Below are 17,554 nucleotides of genomic sequence, written 5' to 3' on the forward strand. Positions count from 1 at the left end.
CAGCCTCAACAAGAATGCTTTTGTCTTTGCTCCTGCTCATATGAAAGAGAAGAAAACAAGAAAGTATGGAATCCTCTATGTCACAGTATAGAGATTTCTTGAGGTGTCAGAGGAAAAGAAAAATAGAAGGAAGAAGTAGAAGAATTCGAACTTATCAAGAGAGATGGAGTTCGAATTTTTCATTGAGGAATAGTGTTAGTCCATAAATAGAAGGATGTGAGAAGAGGGGAAGAAATTTTCGAAAATTAAGTAAAAGATTTTAAAAACATTTTGAAAAATACTAATTGATTTTCGAAAACTAAGAGTGGAAAAGAAATCAAGTGATTTTTGAAAAAGATTTTGAAATTAGAAAGTAAAAAGATATGATTGAAAACTATTTTGAAAAAATATGTGATTAAAAAGATATGATTTGAAAAACAATTTAAAAAGATTTGATTTTAAAAATTAATGACTTGGCTAACAAGGAAAGATATGATTCAAACATTAAACCTTTCTCAACAGAAAAGGCAACATACTTGAAATGTTGAATCAAATCATTAATTGATAGCAAGTATTTTTGAAAATGGAAAGAAATTGATTTTGAAAAAGATTTGATTGAAAAGATATGATTTGAAAAAGATTGATTTTGAAAAATTTTGAAAACTTGAAAAAAAAGTTTGAATTGAAAACAGAATCTTCCCTCTTGTGCCATCCTGGCGTTAAACGCCCAGAATGGTGCACATTCTGGCGTTTAACACCCAAAGCACTACCCTTTTGGGCGTTAAACGCCCAGCCAGGCACCCTGGCTGGCGTTTAAACGCCAGTTTGCCTTCCTCACTGGGCGTTTTGAACGCCCAGCTTTTTCTGTGTAATTCCTCTGCTGTATGTTCTGAATCTTCAATTCTCTGTATTATTGACTTGAAAAGACACAAATTAAAAATATTTTTTGGATTTTTAATAATGAGAAATAATCAAAATGCAACAAAAATCAAATAACAATGCATGCAAGACACCAAACTTAGCAATTTGTATACTACTGACACTAACAAATGAGAATGCATATGAGAAACAACAAAACACTCAAGTCAAGAGAATTCAAAGATCAGAGCAAGGAAATCATCAAGAATATCTTGAAGATCACTTTAAGACACATGAATGAATGCAAGAAGAACAGAAACATGCAATTGACACCAAACTTAAAATGAGATGCTAGACTCAACATACAATATTTTTGGTTTTTATGATTTTATAATTTTTTTTTGGATTTTTCGAAAATTAAGTGGAAAAGAAAATAAAGGTATCAAAATTCTTAATGAGAATTCCAGGAATCATGCAATGTTAGTCTAAAGCTTCAGTCTAAAGAAATTAGACATGGCTAGCCAAGCTTCAGCAGGACATTACATTCAAGAGCTAAATTGATGAGAATCAATCAGCTTTGGTGAAGATAAGAACATCACCTTGAAACACTAGAATTCATTCTTAAGAACTCTGAAAAAAAATACCTAATCTAAGCAACAAGATGAACCGTCAGTTGTCCATACTCGAAACAATCCCCGGCAACGGCGCCAAAAACTTGGTGCACGAAATTGTGATCACTACTTTTCACAACTCAAATAATCCCCGGTAATGAATCCAAAAACTTGGTGCTCAATACCATGGTATAAACACAACTTCGCACAACTAACCAGCAAGTGCACTGGGTCGTCCAAGTAATAAACCTTACGCGAGTAAGGGTCGATCCCACGGAGATTGTTGGTATGAAGCAAGCTATGGTCACCTTGTAAATCTTAGTCAGGCAGATTCAAATGGTTATGGATGATATATGAATAAAACATAAAGATAGAGATACTTATGTAATTCATTGGTGAGAACTTCAGATAAGCGTATGGAGATGCTTTGTCCCTTCCGTCTCTCTGCTTTCCTACTGTCTTCATCCAATCCTTCTTACTCCTTTCCATGGCAAGCTGTATGTTGGGCATCACTGTTGTCAGTGGCTACAGTCCCGTCCTCTCAGTGAAAATGTTCAACGCACCCTGTCACGGCACGGCTAATCATCTGTCGGTTCTCAATCAGGTTGGAATAGAATCCATTGATTCTTTTGCGTCTGTCACTAACGCCCAGCCTTCAGGAGTTTGAAGCTCGTCACAGTCATTCAATCATTGAATCCTACTCAGAATACCACAGACAAGGTTTAGACCTTCCGGATTCTGTTGAATGCCGCCATCAATTCTAGCTTATACCACGAAGATTCCGATTAAGGAATCTAAGAGATAAACATTCAAGCCTTGTTTGCTTGTAGAATGGGAGTGGTTGTCAGGCACGCGTTCATAAGTGAGAATGATGATGAGCGTCACATAATCATCACATTCATCAAGTTCTTGGGTGCGAATGAATATCTTGGAATAAGAACAAGCTGAATTGAAGAGAAGAACAATAGTAATTGCATTAATACTCGAGGTACAGCAGAGCTCCACACCTTAATCTATGGTGTGTAGAAACTCCACCGTTGAAAATACATAAGAACAAGGTTCAGGCATGGCCGTGAGGCCAGCCCCAAAAACATGATCAAAAGACTCCAAATTATCAAGGATCCAAAGATTCAAAGATCTAAAGATGATCTAAGATCCCAAGATGAAAATACAATAGTACAAGGTCCTATTTGTAGAGAACTAGTAGCCTAGGGTTTACAGAAATGAGTAAATGACATAAAAATCCACTTCCGGGCCCACTTGGTGTGTGCTTGGGCTGAGCATTGAAGCATTTTCGTGTAGAGACTTGTCTTGGAGTTAAACGCCAGCTTTTGTGCCAGTTTGGGCGTTTAACTCCCATTCTTGTGCCAGTTCCAGCGTTTAACACTGGGCATTCTTGAGCTGATTTGGAACGCCGGTTTGGGCCATCAAATCTTGGGCAAAGTATGGACTATTATACATTGCTGAAAAGCCCAGGATGTCTACGTTCCAACGCCATTGAGAGCGCGCCAATTAGGATTCTGTAGCTCCAGAAAATCACTTCGAGTGCAGGGAGGTCAGAATCCAACAGCATCTGCAGTCCTTTTCAGTCTCTGAATCAGATTTTTGCTCAGGTCCCTCAATTTCAGCCAGAAAATACCTGAAATCACAGAAAAACACACAAACTCATAGTAAAGTCCAGAAAAGTGAATTTTAACTAAAAACTAATAAAAATATAATAAAAACTAACTAAAACATACTAAAAACAATGCCAAAAAGCGTATAAATTATCCGCTCATCAGCTGCCTTAGGATTCGGGTCGTACTCCTCTATTTGGGCCCTTAACTGGGCTCTCTTGTCGATTTGGCCGACCTCTTTAAAAAGAGGTCGGATAGTTTGACCTGAAGAGGTTGGTCGCTTTATCTCGAATCATCCCAGGTCGGATAGCTCGACCCAGGGTATGAACAGTGCCCCTGCTTGAGCTCGATCTTCTTTTTGAGGTCGAGTCTTTGACTTCGGTCCTTCTTAAAGTCAAACTCAAGCACTTGTCGATTCCTTTCTTTGTAAAGTCCTTTTTTGAATGTAGAACGTTTTCCTCTAAAAGCGCACGCCTTTGTATTAGCGCTTTTTTGGGAACGCAAGCGGTTTTGATATCCGTATTTAATTGGCATTAATTGCCCTTCATTTTCTCTATTTTGAATTTTGCGATCAAAAAACGGTTTCTCTTCTTCATTTCTTCTTGCGTAACTTCTCCCTTTACTCTCTCATTATTCTGTTTCTCTTATCTGCTCTCTGTCTTTCGCTTGCGTCTCTACTTTCTTGTGTTTGCTTGGCGTTTCTTCTGGGCAGCCTTTATCTCTGCGCTTCCACTCTTCCTCGAAGCTTCTTTCGTCTCCAGGTTAGTCTCATTTCGTATTTTGTTTTCAGCTTTTGCGGTGAAGTTTTCCTTTTGATCTTCTTTTTGGAGAAAGTTTGGATTTTTCTGTTTTATCGTGCTTGACTTTGTTGCATGCTCTGGAATTTTCTTCATTTTTTGGTGTGAACCTTTTTCTTGTTGCTTGAATCTTTTTCTTTTTCATGTTGCCACCGTTTCTATTGATGCCTTGGTTGATGATTTTGCTTGATTTTGAAAAGTTTTGTGCCTTTGCTGTTTTTCCGTTTGGCCTTTTTGGTGTTCTGATAAACTGTAGCAGTAGTGTTGGTATACTGTGGGAGCAATATTTTTCCTGATAAACTGTAGAACGGTGGACCTTTTGCGTTTTTGCTTCCTTTGCTTTCTTTTCTGGATTTTATTTTGATGAGTGCCGAGATGTAGACTGTAGAAATGAATTTTGAAGACCCTTCTTGTTTACTGCCCCCAAGGGATGCTCCAAGACTTCTTCTCTTGAGTCTTGGGGTTTTTCCCTTTTTGGTTTATTTGTCCGTCGAGATGTTTTGACCCATGTCCGAGATGTTTCTAAGTAATCCACTCTTCTTTTCTTTTTGTAGGATTTAGTTGGCCTCATGTCTTCCCGAAATAACATTGTAGAGATGCCTTCCCCGGTTCCTGCGGGTATGGCCGATTGGGTGGACTCCATGGTTCTCATGTGTGTCTCGTTGGCTGACTCTGAGTTTTGTGCTCAGCTTAGGCAGTTTCATAGTGTCTGTAGCAATTCTGGTGATGAGAAGAACTATGAACTTGTCCCTCCTTCTTCTAACGAGAGAATCTGTTTTTCAACTCGGGTTATTGATGGTCGCCCTTTCTTTTACGCTTATGACTTTTTCTTTGGTCAGCTGGGTATCACCCTTTCCTTTACTCAATTTGAAATCGACCTGTTATGGTCTTGTAATGTTGCCTCTTCTCAACTTCACCCCAACTCCTGGGGTTTCATAAAAATTTTCCAATTGTTGTGCAATGGCTTTGGTATTCCTGCTTCCCAATCTCTTTTCTTCTATTTGTTTGTCTTGACTAAGCCTGGAGTGGTAAAAAAGAAGGCAGCTTGGGTCTTCTTTCGTTCCACCCAGGGAAAGAAAGTTTTTTCCATGTTAGACGAGTCATTCCGCGATTTTAAAAACTATTTTTTCAAGGTTCGAGCTGTTAAAGGAACTCGCCCCTTTTTTTTGGATGAAAATGATGAGCCTGCCTTTCCTCTGGAATGGCAAAAAGATGTGAGGGTCTCCAGGTATTCTTGGGACATGTTGGATGAGGCTGAGCGGGCCTTTGTGACTGTTTTGGAAGAGCGCTGGGGTCAGCCTCCCCATCTTGATACAAAGAAATTTCTAACCAATCCTTCTCTTCTTCAAACTGAACTGGGTATCTTGTGTTTTCTTTGCTATCTGTTTATGTTTACTTGTAGCTGTATTTCCGACTTGTTCGATTTGTAGCTTGACTTCTGTTTTATTTGCAGAGGCAATGAAGAATAACGAATTCATGAAAGCTTTTAAGAGGGCGCAGAAGGCGACTGCTGCCAGGAATATTGCCGCCAAGGCGGCTGGGGAGGGGTCCTCCCAGGTGCGCGAGAAGCCATCAGTGCCGAGTTCCCCCATAGTGAAGAAAGCGATTCCGACACCTCGGGTCCGCTTGGTGGATCCTCATCCTGCTTCTGCCGTTCCATCTGCTGCCCCTCCAAGTAAGAAGCAAAAGACGGTTGAGCCCTTCGACCTTAATGCCCCTGACTTCAATGCCATCGAGTTCATAGATCAACAAATTGGGCCCTATGGTACCCTTTCGATGGACGATGTGTCCATCCTTCATCATTTGGAATTTATGGCCCGGAATCACGTGCAGATGGCGTTTATGGCGGCCGCTATACACTGGACTGCTCAAAGTCTCCCTCTTCATGCCCCCAAGGCATTTATGGAGGAGGCAAAGCAAGAGTTTGACCGGATGAAGGGGCTGAAGGAGGAGCTCGAATTAAAGGTGACCAAGTTAGAGAAGGATCTAGAGAATGAGAAGGCGAGTTCCCTTTCATTGGCGGCTTCTTTGAGGTTGGCCGAGGACACAGCCTTGAGGCATAAAGATAGTTATGTTACAACTTATCGGGAGGTGATGCGTCTGAGGGGGGAGTTGGACAGTGCTCGGGAAGATTATTCTGAGCTCCAAGGTCATCTTGTCGGCAGCGTGACTGCTGCTTACGAGAACTTGAAGGAGCAAGTTAGGGTCATTGCTCCCGAGGCCTTTCTCACCCTTTTCAGTTTAGACAACGTTGTCAGAGATGGCAAGATTGTCCCTGATGACGAGGGTGATGATGATGCTGATCCTCCTCCTGTGTCCTCTGCCAAAGTGTCGATCTCTTCTGTTCCTCCGGTTGCACCTGATTCGGATTGCCAAGTTCTGAACCGGGAGGATGGAACTATAGATGCCGTGCCTATTCAGACTCGTCCGCCTTCTCCTTGTCCTGATGATGCCAAGAAAGTTCCTGAAGCTTGTTGATCTGTAGCTGGCCCGGCTTGTGGGCTTTTGAAACTTTTTTTATTTAATTGCTGACTCTTCTTAGTTGCTTTATCTAGCAACTTTTATATTTTGAACAATAGCTTACTGTCTTTCGGTGGAAAGTTTTGGTGGCCCTTTACGGCCTTTTCTTAAAAAAGTAGCTTTTTGACTTGACATCTACTTCTGTTTGCTGATGTTTGAAATCTTGCAGCTTGACCTCCTCGGATTGCTTTGTTTTATTGTTTGTAGCTTGGATCCTTGGAGGTTGTGACTTATGGGTCCAACTAGTTTCCTGGTGGTTCTTTTGCGCTGGTCCCCCTTTAAGTTATTTCTGTAAGCCTCTTTTTTGGACCTTTGTCAGGTCTCTTTCAGGGATTACTTTGATAACTTTTTAGTGGTAGGAGTCCGACTTGGTTATGCCGGTCTTCTTTAAGTTATTTTTTGTAGTCCTCTTTCTTGGATCTTTGTCAGATCTCTTTCAGGGACTACTTGTATAACTTTTTTAGTGATAGGAGTCCGACTTGGTTGTGTCGGTCTCCTTTAAGTTATTTTTCGTAGTCCTCTTTCTTGGATCTTTGTCAGATCTTTTTCAGGGACTACTTGTATAACTTTTTAGTGATAGGAGTCCGACTTGGTTGTGTCGGTCTCCTTTAAGTTATTTTTCGTAGTCCTCTTTCTTGGATCTTTATCAGATCTCTTTCAGGGACTACTTGTATAACTTTTTAGTTTTGGGCTGACTTTGTTATGTCAGGCCCTTCTAAGTTAAAGTAATCCTCTTTAATAGGGTTGGCCAGACCTCTTTCCAGGGTTTACTTATAACTTGGGTTGACTTGGTCCGAATTCTGAACGTCGGCCAGTCTTTAAGTTATTATATTAGCTATCCGTAAGACCTTGTCAGGTTCTTTTTGGATTGCTTTCGATAACTTCTTACATTATTCTGTGTTCATCTTTGCCGATTTGTAGAAAATGGTTGGCGTCTTTAGATCGTCCTTTGGGTGAATCGCGTTTTCACCTTTATCGGACGATTGTCTTTATCGTGGTCGCGTAGTGAATTTGTTTTTCACTTTCTGCCGACCTGTTGCTTTATAATCGGACGATGAATACTTCAGATTAATGCGTCTTGAAATCTTGTAGAATATCTAAATAAACTTTATTCAAAGAAAAAATGCAAATATATACATGTGGGAGTTTCCTTGTCCCTTTAAGTCGGGTATGATCTAGGTCTCTACATGGTGCCTCATTAAAAAACCTTTTCAGGAAAAAGAGCGCATCCATTTAGTGAGATCCTTTACCTTTTCTAACTGTAGTACCTTCTTAGGTTGCAGGCGTGCCATGATCGGGGAAACTCTCGTCCATCAAGCTCGGACAGTCTGTAGTAGCCCTTCCCCAGTACTTCAATGACTCGGTAGGGTCCTTTCCAGTTTGCTGCCAGCTTTCCTTCTCCGGGTCGAGTTGTTTCAACATCATTTCTGATTAGGATGAGATCATTCTCTGCAAAACTTCTCGGCACTACCTTTTGATTATATCTGGAAGCCATTCATCACTTTAGAGCTTCTTCCCTGATCCGAGCTCTTTCTTGGATTTCGGGTAACAAGTCGAGCTCTTCTCTCTGAAGTTGGGAGTTTGCTTGTTCATTGTAGTGGACTACTCGGGGAGATCCTTCTTCGATTTCTATTGGAATCATTGCCTCCGCTCCGTATGCCAGTCAGAATGGTGATTCGTTTGTAGTAGAATGGGGGGTTGTTCGATACGCCCATAGGACTTGTGGAAGTTCCTCGGCCCAAGCTCCCTTTGCTTCTTGTAGCCTCCGCTTTAGTCCGGCCAATATGACTTTGTTGGCCGCTTCGGCTTGTCCATTGGCTTGGGGATGTGCGACGGAGGTGAACTGGTGTTTTATGTTCAAGTCGGCCACCAATTTTTTGAAGCATTCCTCTGTAAATTGGGTACCGTTGTCCGTGGTGATGGAGTATGATACCCCAAACCTCGTAATAATGTTCCTATATAGGAATTTTCGACTTCTTTGAGCGGTGGCGTTGGCTAGGGGTTCTGCCTCGATCCATTTTATGAAATAGTCTACTCCTACTATGAGGAATTTTACTTGTCCCGATCCCTGTGGGAAGGGTCCGAGAAGGTCGAGTCCCCATTTCGCAAATGGCCAGGGTGAGGTCACGCTGATGAGCTTTTCTGGTGGGGCAATGTGAAAATTGGCATGCTTCTGGCATGGTGGGCATGTCCTCACAAATTCTGTAGCCTCCTTTTGTAGAGTTGGCCAATAAAATCCCGCCCGGAGTATCTTTTTGGTGAGAGCTTGCGCTCCGAGATGATTACCATAAATGCCGCTGTGCACTTCCTCCAAGACTTCCTTTGTGTTGGAAGTCGGTACGCATTTTAGTAAAGGTGTTGATATCCCTCTTTTGTATAGTGTGTTGTTTATGATAGTGTAGTACTGTGCCTTCCTTTTCAGCCTCTTTGCCTCCTTTTCATCTATAGAGAGTGCTTCTGTTTTGAGGTAGTTTATTATGGGGGTCATCCATCCTTGATCCCGACCTATTATGGCTAGGACTTTTTCTTCTTCCGCTATTGACGGGTTCTGTAGTATCTCCTGGATGAGGCTTCTGTTGTTGCCCCCTGGTTTGGTGCTGGCTAATTTTAAAAGGGCGTCAGCTCGGGCATTTTGCTCACGAGGTATGTGGAAGATCCTATATTTCCCGAGTTGTCCGAGCTGTTCTTTGGTTTTATCCAAATATTTTTTCATGGTCGGATCTTTGGCTTGGTAGCTTCCTGTTATTTGTGAGGTGATGACTTGTGAGTCACTGTATATGTTGAGTTTTCGAGCTCCAACCTCCCTAGCCAACTTCAAACCTGCTAATAGTGCTTCGTATTCTGCCTGGTTGTTCGAGGCCGGGAATCCGAATTTAAGGGAGAGCTCAAGTTGAGTTCCTAGGATGCTTTCGATTATCACGCCCGCACCGCTTCCTGTTTTATTCGAGGATCCGTCCACGTATATGTTCCATTCTATGGGGATTTCCGGGGTGTCTGTGAATTCTGCGATGAAGTCGGCCAGGTGTTGTGATTTTATGGCTGTCCGCGCCTCGTATTGGAGGTCGAACTCAGACAACTCGATTGCCCATTGTAGGATTCTTCCTACTAGATCTGTTTTCTGCAATATCCCTTTTATGGGTTGGTTGGTCCGAACTTTAATGGTATGCGCTTGAAAATATGGGCGAAGCCGCCGGGATGTGAGGATCAGAGCGTAGGCAAACTTTTCTATTTTCTGGTAGTTCAGCTCAGATCCCTGTAGCGCTTTGCTGATGAAGTAGACGGATTTTTGCCCATGTTCGTCTTCTCTGACTAGTGCTGAGGCTATTGCCCGGCTCTCTACTGCAAGATATAATATGAGCGGTTCTCCTTCTCGTGGCCGAGATAGGATAGGTGGCCGTCTTAAGAACTCTTTGAAGTCTCGGAAGGCTTGCTCACATTCTATCGTCCATTCGAACTGTTTTCCCTTTCTTAAAGTAGCATAGAAGGGAAGAGATCTTATCGCATCTCCTGCTAAGAACCGGGATAGAGCGGCCAGCCTCCCGTTGAGTTGTTGTACTTTTTTGACACAAGTTGGGCTCTTCATGTTGAGTATGGCTTGACACTTGTCTGGATTTGCTTCAATCCCCCTTTGTGTGAGCATGAAGCCCAAGAATTTGCCTGCTTCTACTGCGAAGGTGCATTTTGCGGGATTGAGCCGTATGTCGTGTTTCCTGATAGTGTAAAACACTTGAGCTAGGTCGGATAATAATGTATCTTTGCTTTGTGTCTTTATCAACATGTCGTCTACATAAACTTCCATGGTTTTCCCGATGTGATCTGAGAAAACTTTATTCATTAGCCTTTGATAAGTAGCTCCTGCGTTCTTGAGACCGAAAGACATCACGATGTAACAGTAGTTTGCTTTCGGCGTTAGGAACGAGGTTTTTTCTTGATCTGGCGGATACATGGGGATTTGGTTGTACCCTGAATACGCGTCCATGAACGAGAGATACTTATATCCTCATGAAGCATCTACTAGAGCGTCGATACTTGGGAGTGGGTAAGGGTCTTTTGGGCAGGCTTTGTTGAGGTCGGTGTAGTCGGTGCACATTTGCCACTTCCCATTTGACTTTTTCACCAAGACGACGTTTGCTAGCCATAGTGGGTATTTGACTTCCCTTATAAACCCGGCCTCTAGTAGCGCCTGTACTTGTTCTTCTATAACTTGAGCTCGTTCCGGTCCGAGTTTTCTTCGTCTTTGTTGTACTGGCCGGGATCCCGGGTAGATTGCCAATTTGTGGCTCATTAGTTCGGGATCAATGCCTGGCATGTCGGCAGCTTTCCATGCAAAGAGATCAACATTATCTCGTAGGAACCGTATTAGTGATTCCTTTGTGTCTCCTTTTAGGATCGTGCCAATATTAGTTGTTTTATCCGAGGTGTCTCCGATCTGGACTCTTTCTACTTCTCCTTCGGGTCGTGGTCGGAATTCTTCTCGCCTCTGAACTCCACCGAGCTCGATTGTGTGGAACTCTCCTCCTTCACCTCGGAGGTTTAGGCTTTCGTTATAACAGCGACGTGCCATCTTTTGATATGCCTTTATTGTAGTTATCCCTTCCGCAGTTGGAAATTTCATACATAGATGTGGAGTTGAAACTATTGCGCCGAGTTGATTTAACGTTGTCCGACCTATTAAGGCATTGTAGGCTGAGCTTACGTCAACCACGATGTAGTCGATCTTGAGTGTTCTAGATTGGTTCCCCTTCCCGAAGGTTGTATGCCGCGATACGTATCCCAGCGATTGAACTGGGGCATCTCCTAGTCCAAACAGGCTGTTCGGGTACGCTCTTAGCTCTTTTTCTTCTAGGCCGAGTTTGTCGAAGGCAGTTTTGAATAAGATGTTGGCAGAGCTTCCCTAGTCAATTAGTGTACGGTGAAGGTTGGCGTTTGCCAGTATGATCGTAATGACCATGGGGTCGTCGTGTCCTGAGATGATTCCGGGTGCGTCTTCCTTGGTAAACGTGATTGCTGGGATGTCTCGGGCTTCCTTTTTTCCTTCGACGTGGTACACCTCTTTGAGGTGTCGCTTGCGAGATGATTTGGAGATTCCTCCTCCAGCAAATCCGCCGTGCATTACGTGAACGTGTCTTTCTGGTGTGCGAGGTGATCGTTCAGATCGTCTAACATCCTCATCCCTTCTTCTTTTTCTTGGTTCGTCATCCCGATTAGCCAAAAACTGATCTAGTTTTCCTTTTCTTACTAGTTTTTCTATGACGTTTTTCAAATCGAAGCATTCATTGGTGGAATATCGTCGAAGTCAGTGATATTCACAGTATTCATTCCGATTTCCTCCTCCTCTTTAGCCTTTAAGTGGCCGAGCTGGAGGGATTTTCTCTGTATGGCAGACTTCTTTGTAAACATCTACCAAGGATACCCTAAGAGGAGTATAGTTATGATACTTTTTGATTTTCTCTCTGGAGCGATCCTCCTTTTTCTTGGATTCTTTATCTCGGTAGGCAGAACCGAACCTTAAGGCTTCGCCAAGTCGAGAATTTTCCTCCATGTTGATGTATTTCTGTGCCCGTTCTTGTACTTCGTCTAAGGATATCGGGTATCTCTTTGATATAGATTGGCTAAATGGTCCTTCTCGTAGGCCATTTATGAGGCCCATAATGGCAGCTTCTGTTGGAAGACTTTGTATGTCCATGCATGTTTTGTTGAATCTTTCTATGTAGTTGCGAAGGCTCTCCTGATCTCCTTGCTTGATCCCTAGTAGGCTAGGTGCGTGTTTAGCTTTGTCCTTTTGTATGGAGAATCGGGCCAGGAACTTCTTGGCCAGGTCGTCGAAACTCGAGATGGATTTTGGAGGTAGGTTGTCGAACCATTTAATAGCTGTCTTGGTGAGAGTTATTGGAAAGGCTTTGCAGCGAACTGCATCTGGGGCATCAGTGAGGTACATTCTACTTCTGAAGTTGCTGAGATGATGGTTGGGGTCCGAGGTGCTGTCATATAGAGTCATATCCGGAAGCTTGAAATCTTTCGGAATTTTGGTTTTCATAATTTCTCTGGTGAATGGATCTTGATCTTTCTGAGAGCTATCCTCTGTGGATGGTCGAGTAGCTTTAGTTTTGAGATCAGCTTCGAGTTTTATAAGCTTATCTTCTAATTCTCGGCGCCGCCTTATCTCCCGGCGTAGATTTTCTTCTTTTTCACGTCGATGTTGGGCTTCTTTCTCAAGTTGCTCCAATCGATTTGAAGTGCTTCTATTACTCCTGGATTTGATGAATTTTTGTCTCCGTTGGTTTCTGGAGTTTCTTTGAGTATCGTGTCCGCGTTTTTATGCGGCGTTCTGTCTTCCAAACCTGAATCGTGGTCGTTGTCATGGTCATCCGCCATGTTAATGGGATGACTTCCAGGTTCCCCGGCAATGACGCCAATGTTCCGAGGGTTACCTGAAACTATAGGTCGATCTCGGACGAGATCTTCTGTGTTGGTCGGAGCCGACGTGTCCAGCAGGTGTACGGCGGCCGGAGTTGGTGTGTCCGACTTCTCGGACTTAGTGGTGGTGCTGATCCTTTGTCCCCGGAGGGTGGGGGGTACCTGTAAGGGACTCCGATGCTTAAGTTAGCAAGGGTATTAAGCAGGTATTGAGTAGAATCAGAGTATGAGTTATACCTGGGTGCTCCAGTGTATTTATAGTGGTGAGACGTGACCTTTTTAGATAAGATAAGTTAGTTATCTTATCTTATCTTTATCTTTGAGTTGAGGTCAGCATATCTTCAACAGAACCGCCTCTATCCTATAGGCTTGGGCTGCCTTAGGATTCGGGTCGTACTCCTCTATTTGGGCCCTTAACTGGGCTCTCTTGTCGATTTGGCCGACCTCTTTAAAAGGAGGTCGGATAGTTTGACCTGAAGAGGTTGGTCGCTTTATCTCGAATCATCCCAGGTCAGATAGCTCGACCCAGGATATGAACAGAAGTGAAATCTGAATTTTTGTTAATGCATCTAAGAATTAAAAGATAATATAGATGAATTAAAAAGATTTGGAAAGAAATTGGAAAGATAAATGACTGTTAAAAATGTTTTGAAAAAGAATTTAAAAGAACTAAAAAAGAATTAAAAAGAATTTATAAAATTATTAATTTTTGGAAATGGAAATTGAAAGATGAATATTTGTAACATTTTAGGCATAAAATTATGAATTAAAACATGAAAATTCGAAAAAAAATTGAATTGGAAACGAAATTACCTCCCCCTTACTGTTCTGGCGTTAAATGCCCATAATGATAACCATTCTGGCATTTAACGCCTAGCCAGGTACCCTGGCTGGCGTTAAACGCTAGAAATCCTTTGTTACTAGGCGTTTTTCTGAATGCCCAGGATGCTGCTGTTTCTGGCATTAAACGCCTAGAATACTGCCCATTCTGGTGTTTAACGCCCAGAATGATACCTTTACTGGCGTTAAACGCCCAGAATGATAGCCATTCTGGTGTTTAACGCCCACAATGCCTCTTTACTGGCGTTTTAACGCCAATGAGCTTTTTTTTTCTGTGATTCCTCTGCTTTATGTTCTGAACCTTCATTTCTCTGTATTATTTACTGAAATGTATTAACAAACATGAATAACAAAATTAAATAAACTCATACAATTGTTATAAACATCTAATTTTTGCTAATGGCTGGGTTGCCTCCCAGCAAGTGCTTCTTTACTGTCTTTAGCTGGACTTTACTAAGCTTTAATCTAGTCTCAGTCTTGAGCATTCTTGCTCAACATTGCCTTCAAGATAATGCTTGACTCTCTGTCCATTAACAATGAACTTTTTGTTAGAGTCAATATCCTGAAGCTCTACATATCCATATGGTGACACACTTGTAATCACATATGGTCCCTTCCACCAGGATTTCAATTTCCCAGGGAACAATCTGAGCCTAGAGTTAAACAGCAGAACCTTCTGTCCTGGCTCAAAGACTCTAGATGACAGCTTTTTGTCATGCCACCTTTTTGCTTTCTCCTTGTAAATTTTAGCATTTTCGAAAGCATTGAGTCTGAACTCCTCTAGCTCATTCAACTGGAGTAATCTTTTCTCTCCAGCTACCTTAGCATCAAGATTTAAGAACCTAGTTTCCCAGTAGACCTTGTGTTCTAGTTCCACTGGCAGATGACAAGCTTTTCCATACACAAGCTGGTATGGAGAGGTCCCTATAGGAGTTTTGAATGCAGTTTTGTATACCCACAGAGCATCATCCAAACTTCTTGCCCAATCCCTTCTACGGGTACTTACAATCCATTCCAGGATTCGTTTAGTTCTCTATTTGAGACTTCAGCCTGCCCATTTCTCTGTGGGTGATTGATGATTGGATTTTTGACGGTTTAGAATTCACAAATGAATTCTCGTTGCAAGGATAGTTTCTAAACCAATCACTAATCCTTTCATACAAAAAGTTGTTTGTCACTAAAACAAACCCCCTAAAATTAATAAACCGAAGTATTCAAACCTCGGGTCGTTCTCCCTAGGAATTACAATAAAGTGTCTTGTTATTGGTTAGAAATGTGTTTTGGGGTTTTGGATAAGAAGCATGAAAGTAAATGGCAATGAAAATAAACTAACAACTATAAAAGGCTCTTGGCAAGGTATGAAAATTAGAAGTCCTATCCTAGTTATCCTTCTCAATTGTGATGAGAATTGTTCATTGCTACCACTTAGTTAACCCTTACTAAATAAAGGAAAGTCAAGTGGATGAATTGACTTGAGCCACAAGTCCTAGCCAACTCCCAAGGAAAGACTAGCTTTTGTGCACTCTAAACCAATTAGCAATCTCTCCAATTACCAATCAACAAAGGAATTAGATAACTCAAGTGTCACTAATTACTCTCCCTAGGCCAAGAGGAACAAAATCTATACTATATCTAGAAGAGGCATTTCAACAAACACATAAAAGGCAATAAAAGTAAACAACATAAATTGCAAGAATTAAAGAGAGATCTAACTACAAAGGCAAGAGATCAACAATAGAAAAGCAAAGAAGAACAATTATTATGAATTACCTCTTATTGAATTGAAAGGAAATGGAAGGAACAATAGTAGATCTACAACAAAGTATAAGAACAACATAAAGGAAATTATAATAAAAGAATGGAAGAAGAATGAATGTAACAACAAAGAATTGAAAGGTAGAAGTGGAAGAAAGCAAAGATTAAAACCAAGATCTAAAAACTAAACCTAATCCTAATCCTAATTCTAGAGAGAAGTGAGAGCTTCTCTCTCTAGAAACTACTTCTAACTAATCCTAATGAGTGGAAATGAACTAATGATTAAAAGTTCCCTTGATTCCTCTTCAATCCTTGGCTTAAATAGCATCAGAAATGAGTTGGATTGGGCCCACAAGACTTCTAAAATCGCTGGCCACGTTTTGCTTTAAGTGGACTAGGTGGCAGCAACGGCGCGTGCGCGTACTATGCGCGTGCGCGCCACCATACGTGTGGCAACTATGGCAAATCTTATATCGTTTCGAAGCCCCGGATGTTAGATTTCTAACCCAACTGGAATCACATCATTTGGACCTCTGTAGCTCAAGTTATGGTCGTTTAAGTGCGAAGAGGTCGGCTTGACAGCTTTCCGGTTCTTTCATTTCTTCATGAGTTCTCCAACTTTTCATGCTTCTTTCTTCATTCTCTTGATCCAATCTTTGCCTTCTAAATCTGAAATCACTTAACAAACATATCAAGGCATCTAATGGAATCAAGGAGAATTAGATTTAGCTATTTTAAGACCTAAAAAGCATGTTTTCACTCTTAAGCACAATTAAAGGAGAATATACAAAACCATGCTATTTCATTTAATAAATGTGGGTAAAAGGTGATAAAATCCCCTAAATTCAATACAAGATAAACCGTCAAATTGGGGTTTGTCAGTGATATGGAGTTGCCACTTTGCGGTTAATTCCATATCGAATCAGAGCAGAGTCAAGCTGTTTATTGCAGAAATGAGAGCCTCCATCACTGATCAGTACCCTAGGGACAGCGAACCGGCTGAAGATATGTTTCTGGAGGAACTTCATCACTATCTTAGTATTATTAGTGGGTGTTTCAATTGCTTCTACCCACTTAGATACATAGTCTACTGCCACCAGAATATATGTGTTTGAGTATGATGGCAGGAAAGGCCCCATAAAGTTAATACTCCATACATCAAATAACTCAATCTCTAAGATCCCTTGCTGAGGCATGGCATAACCATGAGGCAGATTACCAACTCTCTGGCAACTGTCACAGTTACGTACAAACTCTCGGGAGTCTCTATAGAGAGTAGGCCAGTAGAAGCCACATTGGAGAACTTTTGTGGCTGTTCGCTCACCTCCGAAATATCCTCCATATTGTGATCCATGGCAATGCCATAGGATCTTCTGTGCCTCTTCTCTAGGCACACATCTACGGATTATTCCGTCTGCACATCTCTTAAAGAGATATGGTTCATCCCACAAGTAGTACTTTGCATCAGAAACCAATTTTTTGTTTGCTGCCTAATGTACTCTTTGGGTATGAATCTCACAACTTTATAGTTTGCAATGTCTACAAACCATAGTACTTCCTGAATGGTAAAGAGTTACTCATCCAGAAAGGTTTCAGAGATCTTAGTAGGAGGGAAGGACGCTCCTGTTACTGGTTCTATCCGAGACAGGTGATCGGCTACTTGGTTCTCTGTCCCTTTTATGTCTCTTATTTCTATATCAAACTCTTGCAGAAGCAACACCCATCTTATGAGTCTGGATTTTGAATCCTGCTTTGTAAGGGGATATTTTAAAGCAGCATGATCAGTGTACACAATCACTTTTGATCCTACTAAATAAGATCTGAACTTATCAATGGCATAAACCACTACAAGCAGCTCCTTTTCTGTAGTTGTGTAATTCTTCTGTGTGTCATTTAAAACATGGCTAGCATAATAAATGACATGCAGAAGCTCTTCATGTCTCTGTCCCAATACTGCACCAATGGCATAGTCACTGGCATCACACATTAGTTCGAATGGTAATGTCCAATCTGGTGCAGAAATGACTGGTGCTGTGACCAGCTTAGCTTTCAGAGTCTCAAAAGCCTACAAATACTCTGTGTCAAAGACAAATGGTGTATTAACGGCTAGCAGATTGCTCAGAGATTTTGCAATTTTTGAAAAATCCTTTATAAACCTCCT

The sequence above is a fragment of the Arachis stenosperma genome, chromosome 10 (genome assembly GCF_014773155.1).
Source record: "Arachis stenosperma cultivar V10309 chromosome 10, arast.V10309.gnm1.PFL2, whole genome shotgun sequence".
NCBI lineage: Eukaryota > Viridiplantae > Streptophyta > Magnoliopsida > Fabales > Fabaceae > Arachis > Arachis stenosperma.